We start from the raw sequence: 12,988 nt of genomic DNA on the forward strand, positions 1-12,988 counted from the left end.
TGAGCACTATGCAAATGCATTCACTTACCAGTAGCAGATAAATCTGCCAGCAGCTTGCTAAAGTTGCAGTGGACTTTATTACTTGTTTGAAGCCATCAAGTAGTTTCTATATGCTTAGCAATGGTTTGCAACAGGTACTGTTGATTATAATACTGCAGGTATCACTTCTGAGTTTCCAGTTTATGTAGAATTTACCTTGCATCAAAACATCGCGTTAATGGTACCATGCTATCTGTATATTATACGCAACCCCTTTGAAGAATCGGAAGACCATCAAGAGACCCGTAACTGTGGTTTAAGTTGTTGTGGGAACTATATGTTACGAATAGAACAATATCTTGCAAATTCAAAGGATATTGTAACAGCGCATACATGCTAATTCTAGTTCAGCCCGAGCTCAAACTACAACTAGTGGCAAGGTTTTTTCTTTGGGTTCCTATTTCCGCACCCCTGGTGTTGTGCTCAGTTTTATACCTTTGTCTAACTTCAAATCTTCCGCTCTATTTTCTCCTTCCCATGCCTTAGAGCATCTCCACCCCCCCCCCCCCCCCCCCCCCCCATACATCGTCTGGGGCAGCCGTTTAACGGACCGTACGGGGGGGAATGAAAAATGGGGACATGCCGGTCGTGCCCTCCATACGGCACCCCCAATACATTTTCATATATAATTTATATTTAAACAACAAATAAACTATGATAATGAGTGGGTTCCTACAAGCGGCAATTGGCCATCACGGTGAGGGGTGGTTGTGGCGGTGACAGTGGTCGCGAGGCGAAAAGGAGGAAAATATTTGTGCCTTTTTGGCTCTGGTCGCCGACAAGGCTGGCCGCGGTGTTTTCTCGCCACGCCGACGCACTCGCTAGCCCCCCAGTTATTGGGTTTGGCCTGGGACGTCGGATGAAGAGTTGGGCCGCACCGGTGGAAAAATAAATTTAGGCGTCGTGGCTTACGCGCCGACGCCCCCAAATCAGCTATTGGGGGTCCTTGGGAGGGCGAGTGGAGATGCTCTTAAACCCTCATAAATGCTCAAATGGTGGGTTACCGTCGGGTCAAAGACATTAATTGTTTCTCTGCCGATGAGTGGGGTCGCGTAGGGACAACTCCTACTATGGCCGTTACATGCCGACGAGTGGAGCCACCGGGAGAAATGTCGGAGCAGCTTCTTTCTCGCTCAAACTTGGAATGAGGATACATTGGTACTTCCAACACCACAACTCAAAATGAAGATACATCGGTAGTGCCAACACTACAGCTTAAAATAAACGCTAGGACTGAAACTAAAAGCTACACCTATCATCTCATCCTTCGAATATGCATCACTCTTGCCCTTTGAGGATGCAACAATCTTGCCCTTCGACGATGCAACACTCTTGCTCTTCGACGATGCAGCTCCCTCGCTCTCCTCCGCACACTGAAAAGTATAATCTAAAAGCCGCGTCCTTTCGGCATCATCCATCCATGTTTTTTCTTCCACTTCAAGCTAGGGGAGAAGCCTATCTGAGTGAGAATGCATCAACCAAATTCAACCTGAAAAGTTCGCGCCGTATTTCCTCGGGGGTCTGAGCAGGCATCTGTCAAGGTGGGTCTCCATATTGGTAAGACTAGAATTCCTTACCCACCTTAGTGAGGAGGGGGTCACTACCGATGAAATCCTCGAATGTTCCTATCTTACTCACACTCGTAACTAAACGGGCACTAGACAGAAGAGCTCCATCCATCCATTTGTTGAAAAGATGCGGGGATTCATCTTCGAGAGAACACTAGACATGAGAGCTCCATCCATTTTTTTGAAAAGATGCGGGGATTCATCTTCGAGAGAACACACTGGGCTACAACGAAACCATGTGAGGAATTTTATATATTGAGAAGATGAGAAACGGCAGGAACTCATGGACAGGAAGAATTGGGCGGGAGAAAATTGGCGGGAAGAATAGCGCAAAATTATGGTGGGAAATAAATAATCTTCACTACGACATTAAGTTAAGATACAATACATCTGAAATGAAGATAAACAGGTACACTACAACTGAAATAAAGATGAAATAAAGATAAAACATCATACTAAAACTGAAATTAAGATACAATGCTTCAATAAAACGCAAATCAACATATATCACCAATAGTATATAAATCTAGTGATCCCGAGTCCAGCGTGGGCGTTTCCCGGTATTGTCACCACATTTTTCAGCTTCCTCCGCCCCAACAGCCCTTTCTTTGTATCTCTGCCTCCGTGCCCCCGCGGGCTTCCTTTGTGATGTGTTCCTCCCCATATCTGCATGCAGCATATTCCTCCCTCCCCTTCCGGTTCACCTCACGATTTCAAGCTTGTTGCGCCCTTAGTTCTATCAGCTCTCTCTCGCCCCTCTTTCACGCTGTAGCTACCTTTTTATCCCATGCATACTGATTCCTATCCACAATCTCCTGCAACGCCCAAGCTGGATGCTCTGTGTCAATCAAATGGTACAACTTGCGGAGGGGAGGAGGTGAGTGCAACAAAAATAAGAGTGTTAACAAAAAAAGCTATGACATAAAATTTTGTATATTCAACATGCTTTCAGAACATACCAGAGGCCCCGTGGAAGATGAACTTGCGCGACGGGGTTGAAAAGTGTCATAGTTGTCACACAGGAAAAACTTCATGCCCAACCAGTCATTAAAATCCTCCACCTTTTTCACCTTGGCAGGATGGCCGCACCAGCATCACCCCGCTCTCACGGTGTTTCACCCCTAGTGGCAAGCTTGCATTCTTCATCTTCTTTGGCCTCACATCTTGGTCTGATCAAGGCACACTCATGGTGAAATTTCATCGGTTGGAGGAAGAGGATCAACTAGTACATCTAAACAAGACGATGCCCGATTTTGTAGAAGGAGACGACGAGAAATGGTGGGAGAAAATGATGGCAAACGGTGACATGAGAAAATGGAGGGGAAGAAAATGCATGAAAACGGCGGCGGAAGCAATTGGTAGGAGGATTTAGCTAAGAAACCACTAACCACCCAAGGATAACCACGCCAGGTACAATGATCATGAATCCATTCGGGTTAGCTCTAACCGACCATGTCCACTCGGTTAATTAATGAATCCAGACAAAAAAAAAACCAATGCATATCCACCACCTTCGTTTTCTGTAAAAACAGTAACGGTGGATGTAAAAAAAAATAAAAAATGACATCTAAGTCTCGGCGAACCTACTGTTATTACATCCAAATCTGGAAATACATACTATTTTCAATATCCTAGCTGTAGAAAAAGGAAGAAAAGAGATCGTAGATGTAGAAAAAGGGGGAAAATACATCCACAACTGTCATTATTCTGGATGTAAAAAAAGATCAAAAAATACATCCCAGCTCTAAAAATTACCCGTAGAATACATCATTCGGGATTACTGGATGTAGAAGTGGAGGAGCAAGAGATGTGCGGGAATTTAGGGGAAAAGCACCCATAATCACGATGGTCGTTGTAGTAGCCGGAGCTCAGGCCGGAGATGGCGAACGGCGGCGGCGCCCTACCGCGGCCAGGGAAAAGGATTATGTGGCTAGGGGGCTCGGTGCTGCACGTGTGGCTCGAGTCCATGTTGGGCCACACGGCCATGGCGGGCTCGAGCGGGGGCGGCGACGAGAAGGGAGGGAGAGGTGAGACGGGGGCGGCGGCGCACATGCGCGTTGCGAAGCGGCGACCGAATGAGGGTTCGAGGCTGCGGCGAGAAGGGAGGTAGAGGTGAGCACCATCAGAGGGGAGACGGACGCATCCGCCGCCAACACGCGCCGGAGGAGATTCTGAGGCACACGACCAAGGCAGAGGAGGAGGCTCGATTCGTGGGCGGCCAATCTGTCGCCGCCGTTGAAGATCGTAAACAAGGAGCGGATATGGAGGGGAGAGGTCGGGAGAACGAAGAGCGAAGCCCACGATTTGTTCGGTTACAGCCTGGCCACGTGCAACGCTTTCCACCACTCACCCCACCGCTTATTAAACACCGTTAGATGGAAATCGGATGAGCCTAAGACGTGGTCACCCTGTAAGGCAACACAGTGCCCTGGTATTTATTAGAATTCGGGAAGTATTATATGCATACTAGTATATGATACCATGACCAGTCTTATGCAAGTGCCGACCTATGCGGCGTATAGAATTCCCAAACCTGACCCGCTTTCCCTTGCGAAAAAACTTTATCTAATCTTCTGGCTTTGCGCTAGTCTCTTTCGTCCCCTTACTCCCTGCGCATACTAATAAACAAGCTGTTCCTGATGAAACTGATTTTCACATGACTGAATTCCATATTCCCACTATAACTTATTTGTTATCATCTTCAAACAATTTTTTTTTCTGTTTTTGTTCTGACAGTCTATTTTTCCTTCCAGTAACCTACTGTAAAAGATGGGCTCTGAGAAACGGTTTGCTGCTGCAAGTCTACCTGACGATCTACTGGTGGAAATTCTCTGCCGGGTGCCGTTCAAGTCTTTTTGTCGCTTCAAATGTGTCTGCAAGGCCTGGCTTGCCTTCTCCTCTGATCCACACTACCGCCGGAAGCTGCCGAAAACTCCCACAGGCTATACACCAAGGTGGATACATGACTGGTATTCAGCTTGTTAGCCTGTCCCCAAACAATGAGGAAATCAATGGTGCTCTTACATACTTGCCGGGCTACAAGCATTTAGAAATTGTGGACTGTTGCAATGGCCTAGTCCTTTGTAAGAGCGGGAGATATCTTCCTGTTCCCGAATATACTTGCCGCTTCATTGTGTGCAACCCGGCAACACGAGAGTGGAGATATCTTCCTGTTCCTGAATCTCAACGTCACCCGTGTGGCGCAAATGCTGGCTGCTATACAACTATATTGGCCTTTGATCCATCATGGTCAGCACAGTCATTCTATGTCTTTAACTTTCGGGAGAATTTCAAAAATATTTTTGTATATGGTATCAGCAGACTTGAGGTGTTCTCATCTGACCTATCTACGTGGCTTGTGGACGATGCATGGAGTTGGGATCGGGAGATAGTGGTCAGTAAACCACACAATTTCATAGGTGGAGCGTTGCATGTGCAGACCAGAAGTGGTGAGATTCTTGTGGTCGATGGTTTGAACAGAATGAGTTCTGGTATACCACCCAATAAACTTACTATCAAGTTACCGCATGACCATTGCCGTCTCTTGGATGGTTGCTTTGGCCAATCATCGAGGTCCTTGTTGTGTGCATGGCCGGAGGAATGTGGACGCACGGTTGCAGTGTTCAGTCTTGATGCTAACCTTCCTTGCAAGTGGTCCCTGAAGCATCGTCTTACTATGCCTGATGCATTTGGAAGGGACAACATTATTGGATTCTGTGATGATGGGTTTCAGATCTTGCAGTGCAGTTATCGCATTTTTGCTCTCGACTCTGAAAGAGAGGTGCTTTTTTCATACAACATCAACACCATGAAAGTTAGCGAGATCCAAGATGGATGCCTTGCTCTATACCATTATGTGGCGTGTTACTCAAAGCTTCCAGGCAGAGCCATGTGACTGCTTCAGTTAGTGGGTACTAGCATCTGTTGCGTACATCTTATTTCCTGGTTGCATGCCTCTGTTTTTTGTCATTGTTTTTTCCCTTTCTCCTTGTTGGAACATAACGTCGAGGAAGGCGGCCACGCTGAACATTCGCTGCAGCAGTAAGTGTCCTTCACTGTGAATGTCCCAATCAGCCTTATTATTGGAAGTGCCTCTTGTCAATTCTGCCATCAAAATGAGAGTATATCTCATCTTTTCTTTGACTGTGTGGCGGCAAAGTATGTTTGGAGTACAGTTGCTATGGCTATTGGAGCAAATAACAGCTGGAAGTTTTACACAGTTCTTTGAGTGGTTTCCCCGTTTTGTTCCTGTCAGAGGAATGTCCAGATTGCCGGCTTAGCAGCGATATACTGGACGATATGGAAGCTTCGCAATAGAGCTTGCTTTGATATGAAATTGATCAAATCCCCTGGTGAATTAATTAGTATATCCGTTGTTTTCATGAACTATTGGGCAGGTCTCCATAATGATGCTGATGAAAGTAATATCAAAGCTGGGACTGAAAAGCTGCTTCAGCTGGCGACCGCGACGACTACTTCTTCTTCAGCTGCTGGAAGGAGGACTGGGCGAAGAACCCTAACAATCACCGCCGCTACGACAACTAATCCTGAGGAGAATGAGATGGAGACAAATGATGCTGGAAATTGAAGCTCTCACTAACTCCCTTTTGACGCTAGTCACCCCAGAAAAAACTGATCTTTTTTGGTCATGGAAGATGGCTGGAAAAAAAAGAAGCTTTTGGCGATACCTGATGTCCCTGGCGATGTCCTTTCCTTTTTGTGTATGCTCAGATAGTTTTTTTCGCTTGTTCTGTTCTGTCGATTTTGATCGACTGGTTTGTAATATTACTCTAAAAAACGCTAGCCCCCCCCCCCCCCCCCCCCCCCCGCTCTGTCATGATACTACTTGGTGTTTTTCGTTATCTCATGGTAATGAAAATCGATCCCCCCGAGGGGTGGATCGCTTGGAAGAAAAAAATTTAAGCTTCCAGATGACTGTTGGGATGGTTTCATTGGCTAGTCGTTGGGGTTCTTGCAGTGTGCATTTGCTGAGTAGGAGGGTTTTGAGTCTGGATTCCTGTAGTCTGAAGTACTGTCCTAGTATCCGCTATGTATTTGGATGTGAAGACCTTTTTTCAGTCCCTTGTGTGACTATCGGATTGTGGTCTCAGGTCTATTTATGTGATGTAACTGAGTAGGCGAGTAGCATCATCTCTCTTTGGCATGGGAAACCTTTTTTTTTTGTTGCCTGTCGTTGCAGTGGCTTCATGTCTCTGTTACTCCTCTGTCAGATGCAAGAAACCTGCAAATCTTTCGGTTCCAACCGTGAGCCTGTGACACCCATGCTAATTGGTAACGTCAGACGAGCTTCGTTGGTGGACGGTGTTTTCAGCACAAAGAATTAATTAAAGGTTGGTTACGTCAGGCGGAACATGGAACCAGAGTAGACATACTGTCTACGCACATATACATTTTTCACGTTTTTGCAAAGAATGCTAGTAAGTAGGAGTAGGGAAAAGTTGAACGTGAACCCAGGTGGAAAATGTGTTTTCCAAATATTAAAAAAAATTGAAATAAGAATAACGGAGTACGTATGCATGTTCCATGTGTGCGTAGAAAGTTTTCGCGGAGAAACCACTTTTTTTTATTTCAGAATCTAAAAAAGACAAAATACGTCACATATATACTGCTATATAGCCCTGAAAAATTTCACTTTTTTGCCGAGGTAAAATAAAAGGTTTTTTCGTCACAAAACTCATGTCCAGTGCACATGTTTAAGATCACCTTTGCATTCATTTTGTGTTTTTAAAACATGTTTTTACATCACAAACACATTTTTGAAAAAGTGTTCACATACCCCAGGTTCTGAAAAACCAGTCTTGTAGGAGTAGTATCTTAGTTCCCAATCTGTAATACATATAGCAAGCTGCAAGGGCAACTCTGGAAGGTGTTGGTCGATTGCGTAGGCACATGGATGGCATGGCCCTGCCCGGCTAGGCAAAATCGATGGCGTGGCTATGCATGCATCTGTGACCGTGCTCCCGGAAGTCAACTGAATCTGGATGACAATGACACCTTCTTGGAACCTGAACAACACAAGCTTCTTGAACTGAATGGGCTGCAAAGAGAGAAACAGAGGCGTGCAGCCATCAAACAAAAAATGCACACAGACTTTTACCCAGCCACGATGTCACTGATTTATGCGTACTTGTTCATTAAAACGGTTATTTCAGACAATCTAACATTAACCACATCATTCTTTGCGCCACAGAATGCGAACAAAAATAAAATAAGGAGAGAGAGAGAGGGGGAAAAATCGTCAAGCCCATGAGCCCAAGAAGACATGTGCAGCCCAGGAAGATCAGCGGAGCAGACAACATGCGTGGTCTTATTTCAAGGGCGATCCCTATTCTCCGCTCAACGCGGGAGCGAGCGCTAGCTTCGCTCGGAGCGGGACAGAGTTGGGCCGGCCCATTAACGATGGAATTGGTTTTCTTTCGTTTTTTCTTTAGTTTTGTCCTTTTTTACTGGTTTTTCATTTGGTTCCGCTGGTTTTTTCTCTTCAGTTTTTTTGGTTTTGCCGATTGGTTTTTTCTGAACTTTACAAAATTTGAAATTTTTCGAATTTGAAAGTTTTTTAAGTTTGAACATTTTAAGATTTGAACTTTTAAAAATTTCAACAATTTTTAAGTTTAAACAATTTTTATTTTGAACATTTTTAGATATGAACATTTTTCGTGTTTGAACAATTTTCAGATTTTGAATTTTGAAAAATGTTCGGGTTTGAAAATTGTTCTATTTTTAAACTGTTTGATTTTATGAAAATTTATTAGATTTTTAAAAAATGTTTGTTAAATTGAAAATCGTACAAATTTGAATATTTGCCAAAGCCGAACAAATTTTAAATATGAACAATTTCAAAATATGAACAAATTTCAAATTTAAACATTTTTTAAATCTGAACATATTTTGTATCTGGGCTATTTCAAAATATGTACAAATTTTCAATTGAACATTTTGTATATGTGAACAAATTTTAAATATGAACAAGTTCTAGATGTGGACAAAAAAAATTAAATTTGAACATTTTTCAAAGACGAACAAAAAATTATATACTGAACGAATTTAAAGATTTCAACATCTGAATGAATTTCTCTTTGAACAATTTTTAGATCTAAAGAATTTAAATTTGAACAGTTTTCACATATAAACATTTATTCAAACATATAAGAGAAAGAAAGAAAAATATACAAAAAGGAAATTTACCAAATCTTACGTAAACATCAGCAGGCATCCGCACGTACGTAACATGGGCCAAGCCCATCTTAGACTGCCACATCTAATTCCCTAAGCGGAGCCGGCCGCGATCGTCGCTTAAGGCGATCTATAGGAGCTCCCTATTTCAAGCCCGTCTCTACGAGTACGAGGAGCTTCCAGAGGATCACGGTCTGTCCCGCCGTCGCATCTCATCTCGATCGATCTCGCGCGGGTTATCTCATGGCGCTGCGCAACCTGGCCGCTGCTGCTCTCCGTCTTCCACCGCCTGCACTCCGCGTCTCACCTTCGGCCGCCGGCACTCGCACGAGTTTCTACACCACCTTTCAGGTCCGTTCCGCTTTTCCCTGCCGCTCTAGCTAGCTGTGGATCGCTAGTCGGGGAGAATTATCTAGTCTTCTCCGTATCGCCTTCCGAGTCCCGACACCTATTTTTCTCCAAACTTATTGATCATGGGGTCGTTAGAGCATCTCCACTCGTGCCCCCGACGAGGCCCCCGAGCGACGTTTTTTCCATCCGGACGGCGAAATTCGGCCCAGTCGCGCCCCCGGTTCCTCGTTTTCGTCCGGATTTGGCCCTTCATCCATCCGGCGAGCCCACGCCATCCCCGGCCCCCCGGGGCGCGCTCGGGGACTCCGGACGAAAGATTTTGGCGCGAAACGTCGTGTGGACCCGCGTAGTCGGCGACTGGAAAACCAAATCCTGTCGATTTTCCCTCCAATTTGCTTGCATATCCCCATTCCCTCCAATTTGCTTGCATATCCCCATTCTCTCCTGCCGAAATTCCCCAATCTCCTCGTCTTCCAGCTCTAGTTCCCGGCGGCGTCTTCTCGTCCACCACCACTCTCCTCCTCGTCCTCTCGTCCACCAAAATGCCGCCGAAGGCGCCGGCGAGGAAGATGCGGGTGAAGAAGACGAAGCCGCCGAGCATGTCGAACGCCGAGTGGGCGGCGGACGAGAAACGGCGCGAGGTGGAAACAAGCGGCAGGGCCGAGAGGGTGAAAAAAGCCGCCGCCAAGAGGGCGGCGGCGGCGGCCCAGGACGAACAAGCGAGGATGATCAGCATGGCCATGGGTGGCGGCAGCATGTTCCCCGGCCAATGGCCGACGCAAGGTACAACCAGTTCCCCGCCGTCCTTCTCCCCTTCGCTGTACTCGCCGTCGCCGACTGCCATGTTCCAAGAGGGCGCCTACGTCCAACCGTCCAGGTCCACGCCGTCGCCACCCGAGCTTGACGTCGGCGGTGGCGGCCAGTTCGAGGACACCTCGCCGGCCATGCGACGAGGGCCGCTCGCGTTCGGTGCGATGGCGGCGCCGAACGAAGAGGAGATCCACGAGATGATCACCTCCGGCTCCGCCGCCGCCGCTGCGTGCCCGGGGTTCTTCACGCAAGAGGAGCAGAGGGCGACGGCCGCTGTGGCGGCGCGCAACGAGCATCGGGAGGATGTTGCCGACGGAAGCCAAGCCGTCGAAGAAGAAGACGAGGAAGAAGAAGAGCCAACACAAGCCGCCGCCAACCTATCGAAGGGGAAGAAGAAGAGGAAGAAGGACTCGCCGCCTGCCGAACCGCGTATCAAATGGACGCCGAAGGAAGAGGAGTGCCTCGCCGAAGCTTGGAAGACCGTGTCCACGAACGGCATAATCGGGGCCAATCAGTCGTTCGACACATATTGGCTTCGAGTGAAGCAGGCGTACGAGGAGCGCAAACTCGTCGATCCCTACTTCAACAAGACGAACATGAACGTGTACCGGGGAGACAAGGCAATGGCCACCCATTGGGGGATCATGCAGACGGCGTGCAGCAAATGGCACGGCATACAGGAGGAGTGCGACAAACGGCCGATCAGCGGCCACGACTTGGAGCAAAAGGTATGCTCCGTCGACCCTGCATCACCGAGGTACATCGTCGTTAGCTGACCCCTATCGCCGTGCTCTTTTTTCCCCAGCTGCGCCGAGCTTTGGACATGTACACGGACGACACCGGCCTGCAGTTCAAGTTCCTCAACGTCTACGCCCGCCTCGAGAACTGCGAGAAGTGGAAGGAAGTCCGCACGACCCTCTCGAAGAGCAAGACCGAGCAGTACAACCCCGACGCTCCGGCGGCAAGCGCGGCGGAAGGGCGCCCTGAACTCGGCCAGAAGAAGCTCAAAGAGCTCAAAAAGACGGACAATCCCGCCGACAGGATGCAGGCGTCGATCGACAAGTGCTGGGCCGACTTGAGGTCGCACGCCGACGGGAGGAACGACAAGTTCGATGGCAGGTGGCGGGAGATGCTCGCCAACCAAGGCGTCTGGATCGCCCTGCTGAAGACGACGGCGGCGGCGAAGAAGAGGAACACAGACTTGGCGTTCCTCATGGGCGGCAGCGACATGGAACTGATGGACGAGGAGACGAGGAATTGGTACCAGGGCCACCGCAGCCACATCCTCCGAGCCACTCCGGCCAGTCCTTCGTCGTCTCCGCCGGCTCCTACCTCGTCGGCCTCACCATCTACCTCGTCGACTGCGGCTGCTTCGACGTCCACTGCCGCTGCTTCATCGTCGGCCGCCGCAGCCGCTTCGGCCACGACGTGTGAGGAAACTGGTCCGTCGGACACCGCCGTGCCGGCCGGGACTGCCGACGAGCCTGTCTCCGTGTAATTTCCCTCCAATCGCCGATCTGTGGCTGATCCTTTTGCTCCTTTTGCCGATCAACTGGCCGTACTTGTAGCGCGGGACGGCGATTTGTTTGAATTTAAACTCTATCCGCCGAACTCCGGGTGGACGACTGGAAATACGGTACTCCCCACGACATATTTTCGTCCAATCCGGCGGTTGTTTCGTCCGGATTTGGGCGTGGGGAGCGCCAACGAGTGGGGATGCTCTTAGTTGATTTCCCCACCTCCGGGCCTGCTTCTGCATTCTTCACTTCCTAGTCGGCATGATAGGATTTTTTTTTCGAGGGTGACGGGGGGGGGGGGGGGAACTCCCCACCGTTTGTAATTCATATCTCAAAATGGCCAAGCAACCGATCTGTATGTACACAAGGGAAAGTACAGGGGGGAGAGAGAGGTAAGACCATCCTAGCTGTCCCACAGGCGGGAGAGGATGTGTGATCGAAGCAAGTCTATCGAACGACGGTCAGCGGCCCTATACCGCCACCTCCAAAGGGAGAGGTCATCGCAAGCCCTCCGAAGAACCATCGTCGGGGAGGAGCTCCTGGAGTTGAACACCAAATCATTGCGCGCTTTCCAGATGCTCCAAAGGATCACCGCGACGCCAGCCCGCCAGGTGTGAAGCTCAAGGGGGACAGGGGTCGGAAGGTCCCATATAGAGAACCGCCCAGCAGGGATTGGGACATCCAGCCGCCTCCAGATCCCGACCGAGGCGGGGCAGTCGAAGAACAAGTGTCGGGCAGTCTCCACCGCAGGGCAGGCGGCACACACAGCAGAAGGCGCACAACTCTTGGCAAAGAGGTCCGCCTGCTCCCGCCGGACCCCTCGTCCGGTATCTCCTGGAGCCTGCGCCTTCCCTCGAAGGTGAAGCTGTTCGCATGATAGGATTTTAAGAGCAGTTTTTCTCTTCATGTTGCCGTCATCTCAGTTTATTTTTTCTCGTCACTTAATTGGATGATCAGGGGCGGCCAACCTCTCTAGAAAAAATGCGGTACGAAGTGAATCTACAGACACTCGATGGACTGAAGGAACTTGAGGAACATCTCAAGTAAGGATACAATTTACCGTTACAAGATTTTTTGAACTGAAATGATCCAAATTCTAATGCTCTTTCACTTTTGTTTTAAAGGAGGCATGTTCAGATCCTCGAGTTTGGGAGGAAATGCCTGAGTTGGTCTTTCAAGTTGCTCATGCCTCCGAGGCAAGTGCTCCATACGGTTTGGCCCTAGCTGTCCTGCAAGCACCCAAGAGCAGGTCAAGGTAGCTCTACACATCCAAGGAGATGGTTTTGAGGAGAAGTATCTCAGGCTTCCAACCCCGGATGGGCGCATGCATAGAGGAAAGTTCAATAATCTGCAAGCAAAACTGACCAAGAGGATCCTCGAGTGGGGAGATGGCTACCCATCTCAAGGGGGGAAGGAAATGCTTATCAAAGCGGTGGCACAGGCACTACCAACATATATTATGGGCATCTTCAAGTTGCCTATGTCTGTATGTGACGATTTAACCCGCAT

This window comes from Lolium perenne, chromosome 1 (assembly GCF_019359855.2).
Source record: "Lolium perenne isolate Kyuss_39 chromosome 1, Kyuss_2.0, whole genome shotgun sequence".
In the NCBI taxonomy this organism is placed as follows: Eukaryota; Viridiplantae; Streptophyta; class Magnoliopsida; order Poales; family Poaceae; genus Lolium; species Lolium perenne.